The sequence below is a fragment of the Nuphar pumila genome, chromosome 10 (genome assembly GCF_984573655.1).
Source record: "Nuphar pumila chromosome 10, dmNupPumi1.hap1.1, whole genome shotgun sequence".
Classification (NCBI taxonomy): Eukaryota; Viridiplantae; Streptophyta; class Magnoliopsida; order Nymphaeales; family Nymphaeaceae; genus Nuphar; species Nuphar pumila.
In genome coordinates, this window is record NC_143258.1 from 34,975,412 (window position 1) to 34,989,406 (window position 13,995).

The 13,995-nt window shown below is 35.6% G+C and overlaps 1 pseudogene; it reads right to left on the reverse strand.

Annotated features, from left to right (window-relative positions):
- Positions 1 to 12,602: 12,602 nt before the first annotated feature.
- The window catches only part of LOC149826641 (uncharacterized protein At4g15970 pseudogene), a 48,209-nt pseudogene continuing 46,816 nt past the window's right edge, over positions 12,603 to 13,995 (reverse strand).

Genomic DNA, 13,995 nt, shown 5'->3' on the forward strand with positions numbered 1-13,995 from the left:
GAAAGTATCTGCTACACCTACAAAGGCATCCCCGAAAGTTGCCAAGATGATTCTCGAATTTCCCAAATGCTTTATTAAATTCATTTCGGAGAAAGAAGAGACATCAACTCAGAAGCCATTAACTGCTCTATCTAATGTCTCAATCCTGGATTTAGCATAAGCTTCTATTAAGCATCAGCAAGTACTCGATGATCTGATGTGGAAAATCAAAGTAAAACACAGTACAACCCCTGAAGATATGACTCAGATTGTCAATCAAGCCATGACTAATGCACCGTTATCATCGTAAAATTTTTCCCCCTCCCTCTGAGAGAGAGAAAAGAAATGATTCTGCAAGTCAAACTTGACCAAAGTTTTGAAAATGGTTTTGAAAATTACTTGCCTCTATTTTGGAAATTTATGGGAAAATTTCATGGAATGGGATCCTTCTGTCGGTACGAGGTTCGACCGTTCCTGGCGCCTTTACCAGAGGTAATCGAACCAAGGATCAAATGTGCGCTTTGACTAAGTTAAATTATCTAAATTATGATCTATTTTCCTAGAATACACAGAGAATCAGGCATGTGCTATGGAAATTTGAAAAGATGCAAGTTTGAGAAATATGATGTTTGCCTTGAAAAATTGAGATGTACTTGAAAATTATTGGAAAAGTGCTTGAAAATGGAATTCCTGGGAAAATCATTGAATTTGATTGGAAATCAGAAATTTGCATTGGAAAATGAATTCTTGAATAAAAAATGGATTCTCAGGAAAACTTGAACCTTGAGAAAATCGATTTTGAGTTTTGGATTGCTTTTCTAAGAAAATTGATTTCTAAAATGGATTTGAGAATTCTGAGAAAAATCAATTTCATAAGTAATTCAAGGACTTTGGGAAAATCGATTTTGAGAAATGAAATTGAGAATGTGGAAATCTTGGGAAATACTTTGAAATCTCATTTGAAAATTCAGAGTTCTGAGAAAATCAAATCCTACGAAAGACTTGGAAATTTTTGAGAAAATTGATTTCTCTGAAATAGAATTGGAAAATGAGTTTGAAAATGATGCAAATTGAATGAATGAATGAATTTGAAAGAGAATTCTTTGAGGAATTGGGAAAATCCTTTTGAATTTTGGAGAAATGTTGTGTATTTTTTAAGTTAGCCTAAGAGTGTAGGCTGAATGTGGCTAATACAAAGATCACAAATCTTGGTTTTCTCCGTATTCTGACTATGACCATAAATATGAATCCCACCAAATTTATTAACTCCCTAAGAGCTCGTGCATGTGTCATTCGTGTCAACCACAATGATTTTGGAAAATGTGCATATGCATCATACATCAGATATTGAAAATTGCAAAAATTAAGCTATATGCAATGCAGTCTTATTCTAAGCTGAAAAGTAACTCTTATTCCAAATTATTACATCTGATATTGCATTGAATTGAAATAAAAAAAAAGTCTTCTTCCTGGATATTTTTGCAAAACTAGAAAACATGTTAGCACAAAAATGTAGGTTTATCTGAATTTATCTGAAAATATTGAAAATTATCGAATATTATTCAGATATAAACCCAAATTCATACCCCCTTTGATATAAACATTAGAAATAAGGAATAAATTTTGAAAATAAACTTGGAAATTCAAAATTAGAGTAAAATGACCAAAATACCCTTGATGACCTTGAAATTAGGGTTTTTTTAGAGAATTTTTGTAAAATTTGGAAATTTGAAAATCAAATAAAATAAAACCAAACACAATATGATGAAATATGATGATATGCATGAAAATTTGGAAAATTAAAGTTTGGAATTTCGAAATTGTGGTCAAAATGACCAAAATGCCCCTAATAACAAGACTATGGCCTTGAAACGAGGGTTTTCTGAAATAAATTTTGCAAAAATGGGAAATTGAAATGAAAATGACATTAAAATTAACTCTAAGATGAGATGACATGCTTATTTACATGATAAAAACCCTAAAATGGCAAAAAATATCATAAATTATCGAATTTAACTTGATTTTTGCCTGATTTTCGCTTTTGAATTTAAAAGTAAACTAACATACAAAGCAAATGAACTTGGAATTGAGCCAAATTTCGCATGGACACCTAGACTAAACCTAAAAACAGAATAAAGCTTGAAAATATATTTTTTTGATATTTTTTAATATGTAAAATATGCTAGAAATCCTAAAACTCAAGATTTTGCCTAAAATACTAATTCTAAATTGGATTTCGGATACTAAATTACCATAAAAATTTCCCAAATTTTATGGGGTGATAGAGGAAAGTTAGGCAAAGATTTTTTCTTTTTACAGATTCTGGTTTTGACTTATGGTAGGAGCTGGACAGCTCCGACAAGTCGGATCGGAATCTGGCGACTCTAGGATCTAGGGCAGACAGACAGATTTCGGGAAAAATTATGGGAAAATAGAATATAGTGAATAAAATGGCTGAAATTATGGAAAAATGTCTCTGACAAAAAGAGGAAAATTTCCTATTTTTACAGTTTTAGAATTCGGGTTATGGTTTGGGAGAGAGCAAAGGATTATCAGAGACCTAGTTCTCTAAAATTCTCAGACATTGAAATTTGACAGATAGGGAGTTTAATTCCGGGAAAAATACCTAGAAAGCTCCTAAAATTCTCAAATTTTGGGAAACGACAGAGGGAAGGGTTAGAAACAACTTTTTTGTTGGAAATTTTGACATTTGGCCTATGGGTTGAATGGACACAACAGGTTAGGGTCGGTCTAGACCCTGATTAGGACAAAGTGAGATTTTCCCAAGGGTCTGGGAAAATAGATTTTTAGCAGGGACCAAAACTCCTTAGAAAAATCTAGAAAAGTACTGGAAAACAATAGGTTCTAACAGAGACTCACTGTATTTTTTTGTGGGAAATTCAGATCGTTCATCTAGGAGATATTGGAGGTTCTTGTCTGCTAAAATAGAACTTGAAATTTCTAGAAGGGTCAGGATCCAAACTCAGTTTTTGATTTATTTAATGGGACTATAAAATTCAAATGGAATCAAATTTTTGGAAAGAAATTAATAACAAGTAAACCTAATTAACCTAAAATTTTTGAGATTTATGAATGAGAACTCGCACGTGAAATACCGATGGTATTATGGCTATAAATACAACTTATAGATTCTAAATTAAATGCAAACAAAAACCATACAAAATGAACAAGATGAATAGTGAGACTAGAGTAAAAGCAATACTTAAATATGAACCTACATGGAATATGAAAAAAAAAAACAAAAACACTCAAAGGGGCATGAATCATTCTTTTTCTTGCTTTTGACTCTCAATGTGAGAGATCCAATCCATTAAATAGATGGACCTCATCACTTGTTTAGTCCAAACGCATGAAATACATGCTTCTTTATGTATTTCTCACTTTTTCTTTTGAAACCATGAAGAATGTCTTGATGTCATTGAAAGTCTGGTTTTTAGGCCTACACGTCACCTTTGTGAAAATAGAGCTTGGGGTGCTTCTATCAAGGTGCGGCAAAGGAGAACAAAAAAAAGAGGGTCTATGACCCAAAAAATTAATATTGAAAGATCCAATAGTCTAAAGAGTCCTCACCTTGGATCAGCTGAAGGGCTGTAGTGAGATGGCTAGATGAAGATGGGCTATGGCTTCGATCCTTGCTGCGCCAAAGATGATGATGGCTGGAGATGATTTGCTACATCGATGGATGGGCTGCAGCTTTGATGGCGCCTGTACCAAGGGGGTAAAGGAGCTGGAGATGGTGGCTGCCAAGGATAGATTTCAGCCAAGAGATGGGGTTGAGCAAAGGGGAAGATGGGAGAGCTAATGGGCTGTGTGAGGATATGAGAGAGAGATAGAGAGTTAGAAGGAGAGAGGGACTCCAAGGGGGCAGCAGTGTGCTTCCTTTCTTTCTTTTCCTTTTTAACAAAAGGACTTAGGGTTTTTAATTGGAATGGACTTAGGTATTTAGGGGCTAATGAAAAGGGGGGAAAAGGGTGTACGTGAATGGGCTGGACCAAGGAGGAGGGAAAGAAAGGAAGGGAAGGGAAGAAGGAGAAAGGAAAGAAAGAAGAAGAAGAAAAGGAAGAAGAAGAAAAAGAAAAAGGAAAGAAATGAAGAAGAAGAAGGAAAGGAAAAGGAAGAAAGAAAAGGAAAGAAGAAGAAATGGGGGCTGGAGGCTTGGTCGACCACCTCGGTGGGTCCCACGAAAATAAAAAAATAAAATAATAAAAAGAAAAGCAAACAACATAAAAAGATTTCTTTTTTTTTAATTAAAAAAAAACATGTAAATGGAGAAGCCATCTCAGAGTGGGCTCATTTTCTAATTTTGAAATTCATTTTGAAGATCAGAGGGGTAGAATAGTCTTTTCAGAAAAGATTTATGGACGAAATGAGCTATTTTTGGTAGTTTTGAAACGAGCTCATAATTTGAAGTTTCATACCCCGTTGCGAAGCAAATCTAGTTTAGAATTTAAAAATTTGAGTTTGAAAGAAATCCATATTGTTTTTCTCGAGAAAATATTTCCAAATTTAGAATCACAGGGGTAAAAATGTCAATTTTGAAAACTCAGGGTTTGAAATTGATTTCTGAAAACTTTTAAAACTCAATCTGGATTGAAATTTATAAAACTCGAGTTCTAGACTTCAAAAATGAAATGAAATGTGATGAAATGCTGAGAAATGCTATAAAATGATGAGAAATGACGTGAAACGCTATGCAAAATGCAGATCCTAAATGAAGGATTTTGGATATTGGACTTTGATTGACACTTGTACCAGTTCAAAAAGTGTTAAAATTGCTAAAATTTGCAAAATGGCTCAAGAAATGGTTTTCGGGCTCTACGGGGCTAGAGTGACACTGAAAATTGGGGTTTGAGCTGAATTGAACTAAAATGAACTGTATTGAACTAGGTTCTGGGGTTTCAGAACTCAAATGAACTGACAAGACACTGACTCGACTGAACTCCCCAAATAAATCTTCCAGAAAAGCTGCCATTTTTAGAGAAATGATACAGAATGGTCACTGGGGTGAAGTGAATTATAGACCAGAGCTGGGTTTGATTGGAAAAAATGCCAGTAATACTGAGAAAAAAAAAATTAAAGCTCGAACACTAGCTCAACTGACTCGACTCAACTCAATTTCAGCTAAACGAACTAAAATGGGATTCTGGACACTTGGAAGTGGATTTGAACTGAAACTGGAGCACTTGAACTCCTGGTGAGCTCAAGCTAGACTGAAGAGAATAGGACGAACTAGAGATGACTGATTCAGAGACAATTGGCTTGGATTTGAGTGAGAAATGAGCTCATTTATGAAGAAATGATCCCATTTTGGCAGGAATGGTCAAAAATGAAAATGATCTGTTCATCATGAGCTCTAGTGAGCTTGAAATGATTGATATTCTGACTGTTTTGAACTGACCAATGAGCTTGGTTGACTCTGACTGATTGGGGGTCTAGGATGACCTATGGGTAAAATGGTAATTTTTCTAATGAAAATAGGTAAAATGGCAATTTTTTGACTCAGACTTGGGGTTTGACTCCTACACTAACCTAACAGGGTTGGTACTGCAAGAGGGGTGTGTTTGAGAATGGATGAGAAAAATTTGGGGTGTTTATAGATGCCCCTCTTTGCTACTAAGCCGGTTTAGGGCCGAGCTTAGTGGCAAAGAAAAACACACCAAATTTGGGCTATAAAAATGCCCCAGTTAGAAGGATCTGACTGGGTATAAAGGAATTAGCCCTGGCAAAAATGGTAGATATGAAGTGGAGAATGAAGAAGAAACATTTGCTTCAAAAGAAGTGAGATTCAGGTTTTGCCCTTAACCTGGATGGGACGAGAAATACCTCATGTAAAAATGAGGCTCATGTTTAACCCTTAACCTGACCAATAAATGAAATACCTCATCAGAATGAGGCTCATGTTTGACCCTTAACCTGACCAGAAAATAAAATACCTCATCAAAATGAGGCTTAGGTTTAACTCTTAACCTGACCGGGAATGAAAATGATGGGATTCTCGAAAGAAGAACCCATGATGGAACCTTCGGACTTCCGCACAATGAATCCGATAGGGGTTTTGCAAAAGGATGAAATTGGGGTCCCTAAAGCTTGAAAAGGGGTTTGATTTTGGGCGCCTCATTGCTGAGACTAAATAACTTTTGAAATTGATGACCTTTTGCGAGAAAATGATTGGTGGCTTAACCTCAAGCCGAAATTGGATTGTCTATGGTGGGATAGTGGGGACACAAGGAAGTGGGCGAATCTGAGAGCCCATCCGCTCAGATTATACCAAAGAAGGGAAGGAATCTTGAAAACTCCCGTTATCAAGTCCTAAAAGGGACAACAAATGGTGTCAGGATGCGCCAAAGATGAACCTCAAGCTCTCGCTTCACGCCAGGATAGCTAGAAAGTATTGTCAAAATGTTGAAAATTATTGTTGATTCAGAATAATTAAAAATGATGCACATTCATGCAAAAATATTCCCTCTTTTCTACCTGAAGTATTACCTCTGATTGGGCTTAACTTCGTAGAATCAAGATTCAAATTCAAATTACTTGACATTGACTTTCTTTGAGGAAGCTATCAATTTCCTTGATATGAACGGAAAAGAAAGTATTCTTGATATTGTGAAAGCAATTGGTGAAAGAATATTGATAATAGAATTTCACAAAATTTAAAGCAGATTCTTGACAGATTTGGCAGTTTGATATCCTGGGATTCTTTTTTCATGATGATCTTTCTGCACTCTTTTTTTTTGGCAGAATTGAAGCTCTCTTGGGTTTTTGGGGATTACATCATCCTTCATTTTGGAGATGTCCTAACTTTTCTCTCTTTTTTTGGAAGGGTACGTCACAAACTCCTTCAACTCAGAGATGTTTCGATCCTTCTTTGCCTTAGGGATTATCTTGACGGTATTGGCTCATTGGTTGGAAATCTCTTGATGATAGCGGAAATTAAATATCTTTTAGGGTTTGTCAGGAGGCTCATCGCATTCGCCTTCAACTTGGCGGTGATCTGAACTTTCTTTGAAAGGATCCGTCACAAACTCCATCTTGGAGATGATCCAAATCTTCTGTGGCCCCGGGGGTCTAACTTGCATAATTCGTCTTCAACTTGACGACAATTGAGAGATCCCTTTTGCAGATATTTAATTGCAGCTTGAGTGATTGAGGAGATATGAAAATTAAATGGATTTTTTTGTATCACCCAGTATATTTCGACTGCCTTATTTTCCAAGAATGATATTTAAAAATGTGCCATTGACTGCGATCAATATCAATCACTTATGACTTTGCAACAACATTGAATTTTCTTTGCTGGCCATATCGAGAATTTATTCTTTATCCTTTTGGTCGACCAATAGAAAGATTTTGAATTTTGAATCCTTCTTTGGAAAAGCTTTGTCATTTCGAAAGTAATGCTAAAGGTATTCTGAGGTAAAGATTTCGTGCAGTAAAATTTTTGAAATCAACAAGTATTTAATGACAATTTGGCAAAATGTTCTTGAAATCCTTAGTAAAAGTGAGCATTTGAAGTATGACTCAACGCATCCATGACAAAATTCTCCTCTCCTTTCCGCAAACGAGAAGATTCATAATTTGATAAAAGATCAACTCAGAAGTTGAGTTTTGACAAGAAAATTTGAGTCAGAACTTGGATATCCGAAGGATAATCAGAATTTAAAGGAAAGAAAATTCGAGTCAGAACTCAAATAAAAAACATTATTGGTTTACTAGGAACAACATGGGTTGGGTAGGGATTCAGCCTGAGAACGACATTGGTGCAATTGCGAACGACATTGGTTCACTAGGAACAACATGGGTTCGGTAGGGATTCAGCCTAAGAACGACATTGGTTCAATTGAGAACGACATTGGTTCACTGAGAACAACATGGGTTCGATAGGGATTCAGCTTAAGAAACTTGGATCAGGAGGACTTCAACCTACTGATAACATTTATAAAAAACACTGATCCAAAAGGGGTTCAACCTAAGGACTGTAAAGAATATTGGATCAAGAGGACTTCAACCTACAGATCAAATTTTTGACAATGAGATTAGTTCAAAAGGAGTTCAACCTAAGAACCGAGGATCAGTAGGAATTCAACCCACAAATCGAATTTTTGAGAATGAGATTGGTTCGAAAGGGGTTCAACCTAAGAACCACTGGGTTGAGGAGGACTTTTGGTTCACAAAAGGGTTCAACCTCGGAGCCGTATTGGTTTGACAGACGTTCAACCAACAAATCACATTGGTTTAGCAGGGGTTCAGCCTACAAACTGTCAATTCCATAGGGATTTAACCTAAGGATCACATCGATTCCGCAGGGGTTCGACCTACGAACTGTCAATTCCATAGGGATTTAACCTAAGAATCACATTGGTTCTGCAGGGGTTCAACCTACGAACTATCAAATCCATAGGGATTTAACCTAAGGATCACATTGGTTCTGCACGGGTTCGACCTACGAACTATCAATTCTATAGGGATTTAACCTAAGGATGACATTGGTTCTGCAGGGGTTTGACCTATGAACTATCAATTCCATAGGGATTTAACCTAAGGATCACATCGGTTCCACAGGGGTTCGACCTACGAACTATCAATTCCATAGGAATTTAACCTAAGGATCATATTGGTTCCACAGGGGTTAGACCTACGAACAATCAATTTCATAGGGATTTAACCTAAGGATCACATTTTAAGAAGGAAGGGTTCAACTTATGGGTTTTGAATTTGGGAAATGGAAAATTTTGATGAAAAATTCTTAGTTCATGATTTGAATGGACCATCATAGTTAGTTGCTCATGGCCTGTTTTCAGGATTAACCCCTTACCCTGAGCGGGAAATCTCAGGTTTATCCCTTAACCTGAAAGGAGAAAAGTTTGATGCAAATGTAAGTTGATGCAAATGAATGCAGATGAATGCATGCAAATGCAATGTATGCAAATGAATGCGAAATGATGTAAATGGGTGCACATGCATGCAAAATGGGAGATTTGTTTGATCCTGCCTGCATACAGAACATTTTGAAGAAAAACAAATTCTCAAGAAAAATGCCCCAGTGTAACTGGGAATAAGATGTTGGACGAAAGAATAAGTAATTGATATTTGACGAGAATTCTATGAAGATTATGAGGTAAAAACTAACAATGAGCTTCTTGGTTGATTGGGGAGTGTGATCATCACAAATTGTTTCCTCTCTTGTATTCCTTCTCTTCCTTCTCTTTTCCTTTCTAACCTCTATTTCACCTTTTGAAGGGGAAATAAAACATAGAGAAGAAGAGAGAAGAGAAAAGAAAGAAGAGAGAGAGGAACTCCTTTGCGAAGGTCTCACTTGACCTTAAAAAGATTTTGAAAATCCCTTGCCTCTGTTTTGAAATATTTGCGGGAAAAAGGGAGAGACAGGATTCGCTCGTGAGTACGAGGTTCGACCATTCCTGGCGCCTTTACCAGGGGTAATCGAACCAAGGATCGAATTTATGCCTTTTGCTTTGCCTAAATATTGTCTAAGAATTTATTCTACGTCTAAGAATGCACAAAGAATTGTGCTTGTGCAAATGCAAAAAGATATATGCTTTTTAAGAAGAATCATTTTAGAATTTTTGGAATTATTTAAGTGATTTTGAAATGAATTTGAGAACATTTGTGAAGAAAATGACTTTTTGAAAGTTGAAGATGGACTTGGAGAAGTTAGATTTTTTAACTTGAGATTTAGAATAGATCTTGAGTTTTGAAATAATCAAAGATTGAGATAAACCTGAATTTGAAGAAGGGAGTTTAGAAAATAAGAATTGAAAGTTGAATATGGACTTAAAAAATGGAGTTTAGAATTGAAAGTCAAGACGAAAATTTTAAAAAATAGAGTGGAATTCTAGATTTAAAATTTGAAATCAGAATGAAAGGTTGATGATATTAAAGAAATCTAGATGAAATTTGGAATTGGATTTTGAAATATGGAATTGGATTTGAGAAATCCAAATGGATTTTGAAAATAGAATTGGATTTTGGAGATCCCGATAGAACTTGGAATTGGATTTGGAAAATCCAAATGGAATTTGAAGATAGAATTTGATTTTGAAAATCCAGATGAAACATGGAATTGGATCTGAGAGATCCTAAATCGACTTTTAAAATTTGAAAGGAAGGATAGAGAATGAAACTTGATTTTCAAACTTTGAATTTTTGAAGTCAGGAGATGAATCTGGAAATTTCAAAGTTGATTTGAACTTTGAAATTTGATTTTGAATATTAAATTGAATTTGGAATTGAATCCAGATCCTGAAAATGAATTTGGAATTTCAAAGTTGAATTGAACTCTAAAATTTGATTTGAGTTGGAATTTGGATTTTTTTGAGATTTGAAATTTCAAAGTTAAATTGAACTTTGAAATTGGGATATTGAATTTTGAATTTTGAAGTAATAATAGAATTGAGAATATGAAGATGAATTTGAATTTATGAATAAGAATTTGAAGATTAATTTTGAGAAATGAAGAAGATACTTGAAGAATTGTCTCAAAATCACTTGATTTTTTGAAAAAATTTGAAAATATGATGTGATTCTATCCTAAATGATGAATGAATTAAAAGAATTTAAAATTGGATATTTGAAAAGCATATTTCATTCTTTAAATGAATTGAAATAAGATTGAAGATATAATACATCTCTGACTATGGTCATAAGATGTATTATATAATAATCGTATTTAAATTCAAGTGAAGAATAAAACACATTTTTTGGTGCTTTCATAGAGTTTAAAATGAAATTAACTCTCAATATATCCTGACTATGGCCATTGATATATATATTGAGTTAATTTTAAGTTAAACTCTGATAAAGGAAGAAAAATATTTAAAGAAATGTGATGATTTTTGAAAAAGATCCAGTGTGGATCCAATGTTATTCCATAAAAGATAAAAATCCTAAGCATTGTCCACATTTTGACTATGGCCATCAATGTGGGTCATTTGCTTAGAATTAATTACCTCTTATTAGAATGGTGTATGTGCCATTCGTGTTCCCATTCGTGGATTTCTGAGAAATAAAAGGAAAATAGTATGAAACAAGCAATTTTTTTGATATCTACAATGCTCATACTTTCTAATCTAATGCGAGAAATGTAAATTCTCATTATAATCTAGCTATTACAACTTGAATTGGATTTGAGATTTAAAAAAAAAAATTGAATCTAGAAAAAGGAATTCAGACAATTTACATCTTTCCTGCAGAAAGAGGGTTAGCTCCAAGTAAAAGATATATATACACAAAGAAAACATCATATTGCATGCAAATGATAGATTATTCATGTCTCTTTTCTGTACTCATAAAGGGTTTAATGCATCTAAGCTAAATGGTAAAATGATGCCTAAACTAGAGGAAAGAATGAATATCATGATATACGGGATCATGCATGTTTGTGATGCTCATATTAAACAGGAAATGCTTATGGAAGCATTAAAACATGGTGTCCATGGAAGGTGAATATACATACTGTGGGTGGAATATGTAAATATACCTACTGGAGATGGTAGCTACATGATGGACTAAGTGCAAGAGATACGCACGGATGGTGGGGGGGGGGGGGGGTACAGGTGCTAGGATGCTACAAGGTGAACCCAGCTAATGAGTGTTGACACTGTTGGTGGGGTGAAAAGGACAGAAACTTGTAGCAGCAGGTGAATGGCTCAACAACAGAGGAGTGGTAAGAAATGAAGGTGCTGGAGGTAAATGTATGCAAAGTTCAGCAAATATGCAGATGGACTGGTATGATGATGAAGCAGCAGTATAGAGATGTGCTACAATGGAGTTTAGCGTGAAGAAGGGCCGAAGGTAGGCTGTGGTGAACAGGTATAGCAGCTGGAGGGTGGAGTACAATGAGTATTAGCATAGGTATGATGTTGTATGTCGGAGAAGATGTTAAGTGTAAATGCTGGGGCTGGGTAGTGGAGATGGATGTGATAGGTGTGAAGAAACAGTGTAACGATGTTACACATGTTGTAGGTACAACAGTGTATTGTGTATATTGTGCACAATGAAATATATGAAGTGGAGTTGAGACAGCAAGGAGGATAGCTGTGAAGGAAGTGTGGATTGCAGGTGGTGGGCGGCTGTAGCTGAAAAAGGGCTTGACATCAAGGGATGGAGTTGAGCACAAATACTGTTGTAGTTGACAACGGTAATGTATTATTTGCAAGTAGTGAATGAGTAACATGGTGTTGTGTAAGGAATGTGCCCAGGTGCAACTACTGTAAGTTGTAAAGGTGGTTGTAGTAGTGAGTTGTGAGGATGCTAATGCTAAAAGGGAAGGGACTGTGATACAGGTGGATTGTAGGTGACAATAGTGCAGGGTAGATGGATAGTGAAGAAAGTGTATGGGGTTGGTATGTGTCCTAGTGATGTAGCTACTGCAAACGGAATTGTAGCAGTGGAAGAAAGAGGTTGTGTGTTCCTTTCAACAACTGTACAAATCATAACTCTTGGAAGTAAGAAAATTTAAGCATCACTTTGTAGATTCCACTTAAATTTGGTATAGCGTCTTTTTCTTCATTCTCTAAGCTTCGGACCATCACTCTGGTGACAAGGGAAGAGCAGCTTGAATAGCAGAAATATGTACAACACAATTATACAAGTGCATCTGTGCTTTTCACATGCAACATAGTTGATGAGCTAACTGATCTCTGTGCTGAATGCAAATTGCAATTTTGAGGAACCCGCCATGATGATAACTAGAGTCTTTTCTCTCTTGGTGGCAAAGACATGAATTTTCTCCAATCCTCCAACATTATTCTCATATCATGTAGGTTGCTACTAAGGCCCACACAACAATTTGCACGCATTGTACAGACTTTATTAAAATCTTTGCTTGGCTCATAGAGACCACCAAAGTATGCAGTATCCAGAAACCTGATCTGTAGTCCTATTTCTTTAATAAATGGATCATATTTAATGTAATTAAGCACATCCTGGTCATGATGCCCTGAGTAAACCTCTCTCGACGAATCCCAGAACTCATAAAATTTTATAGTTCTATCATTGGACTTCATGAAAGCAAACCCTCCATTAGGAATATTTTGAAAATTAAGTGAACTGCCAAAAAAAAGTGATCACAAGCTATCTGACAATCAACATTTAAGTAAAAGTGTGGAAAAGGATCATGAAGCCAAAGGATATCTGCATTCGTGAAAAGAAAATTGTAGCCCATTTCAAGCACCAAATGCAAGAAATCAATCCTCCTCCACATCATCTTCAAGTAATCAGGACTCATAAAGAACTTCTCTCCAGAAAAATCAACTCCTTCAGTGACCAGGGCAAGGCAACCCCAGGAACATGAGTTCCTTTCTCTGGGTATCGTACACCACCAATGAATTACAAAAGTAGAGGAAAACCAAGGCAGTTTGACAGGAAAATTGCAATCAGAAATATTGAATGAATGTCTGGAATAAGGTTCAGAGTCATGAGATATATTTCTGGCCATCTAGACTTGAATAAAATCAGCAGTGTTTTTTTTCAAAATTTCAGAGGTGCAAATAGAAAGGGTTTGGATGGCAATTTCTTCAGGAATTGTACAACTTGACCTATAAACAGTGTTAGGTTTTATGCATTTAGCGAATGTGTTCTTCAACTTATATTGTCTCTCCAATAAACCTGTTGGACGAACTCATCATATCACTTACATAACCTTCTCAAGGCTACCTTGGGATGTTACTTTCACATAGAGCTGATGCAGATGTAGGGACTTTCCTCCCATAATAGGTACTGTGAACTTTATTCCCATTTTGTTGTGGGACTTCTCAAGTGTCTCCATGGAGAGGGCTCTATTCGCTATAACTTCTGAATAGGTTACAGATGGTAAGGGGTAGATATGAGCACTAGTTCATGCAACCTTGGATCCTAGACATATGTGAATTTAAACATGCATTTGAAAATAAAAAAAAAGTTGAACTGGAAGAGTCTCAGATATAATGAATAATCAAATGTAACAAGGAAGTGAACACAACACAATAAACAAGATGG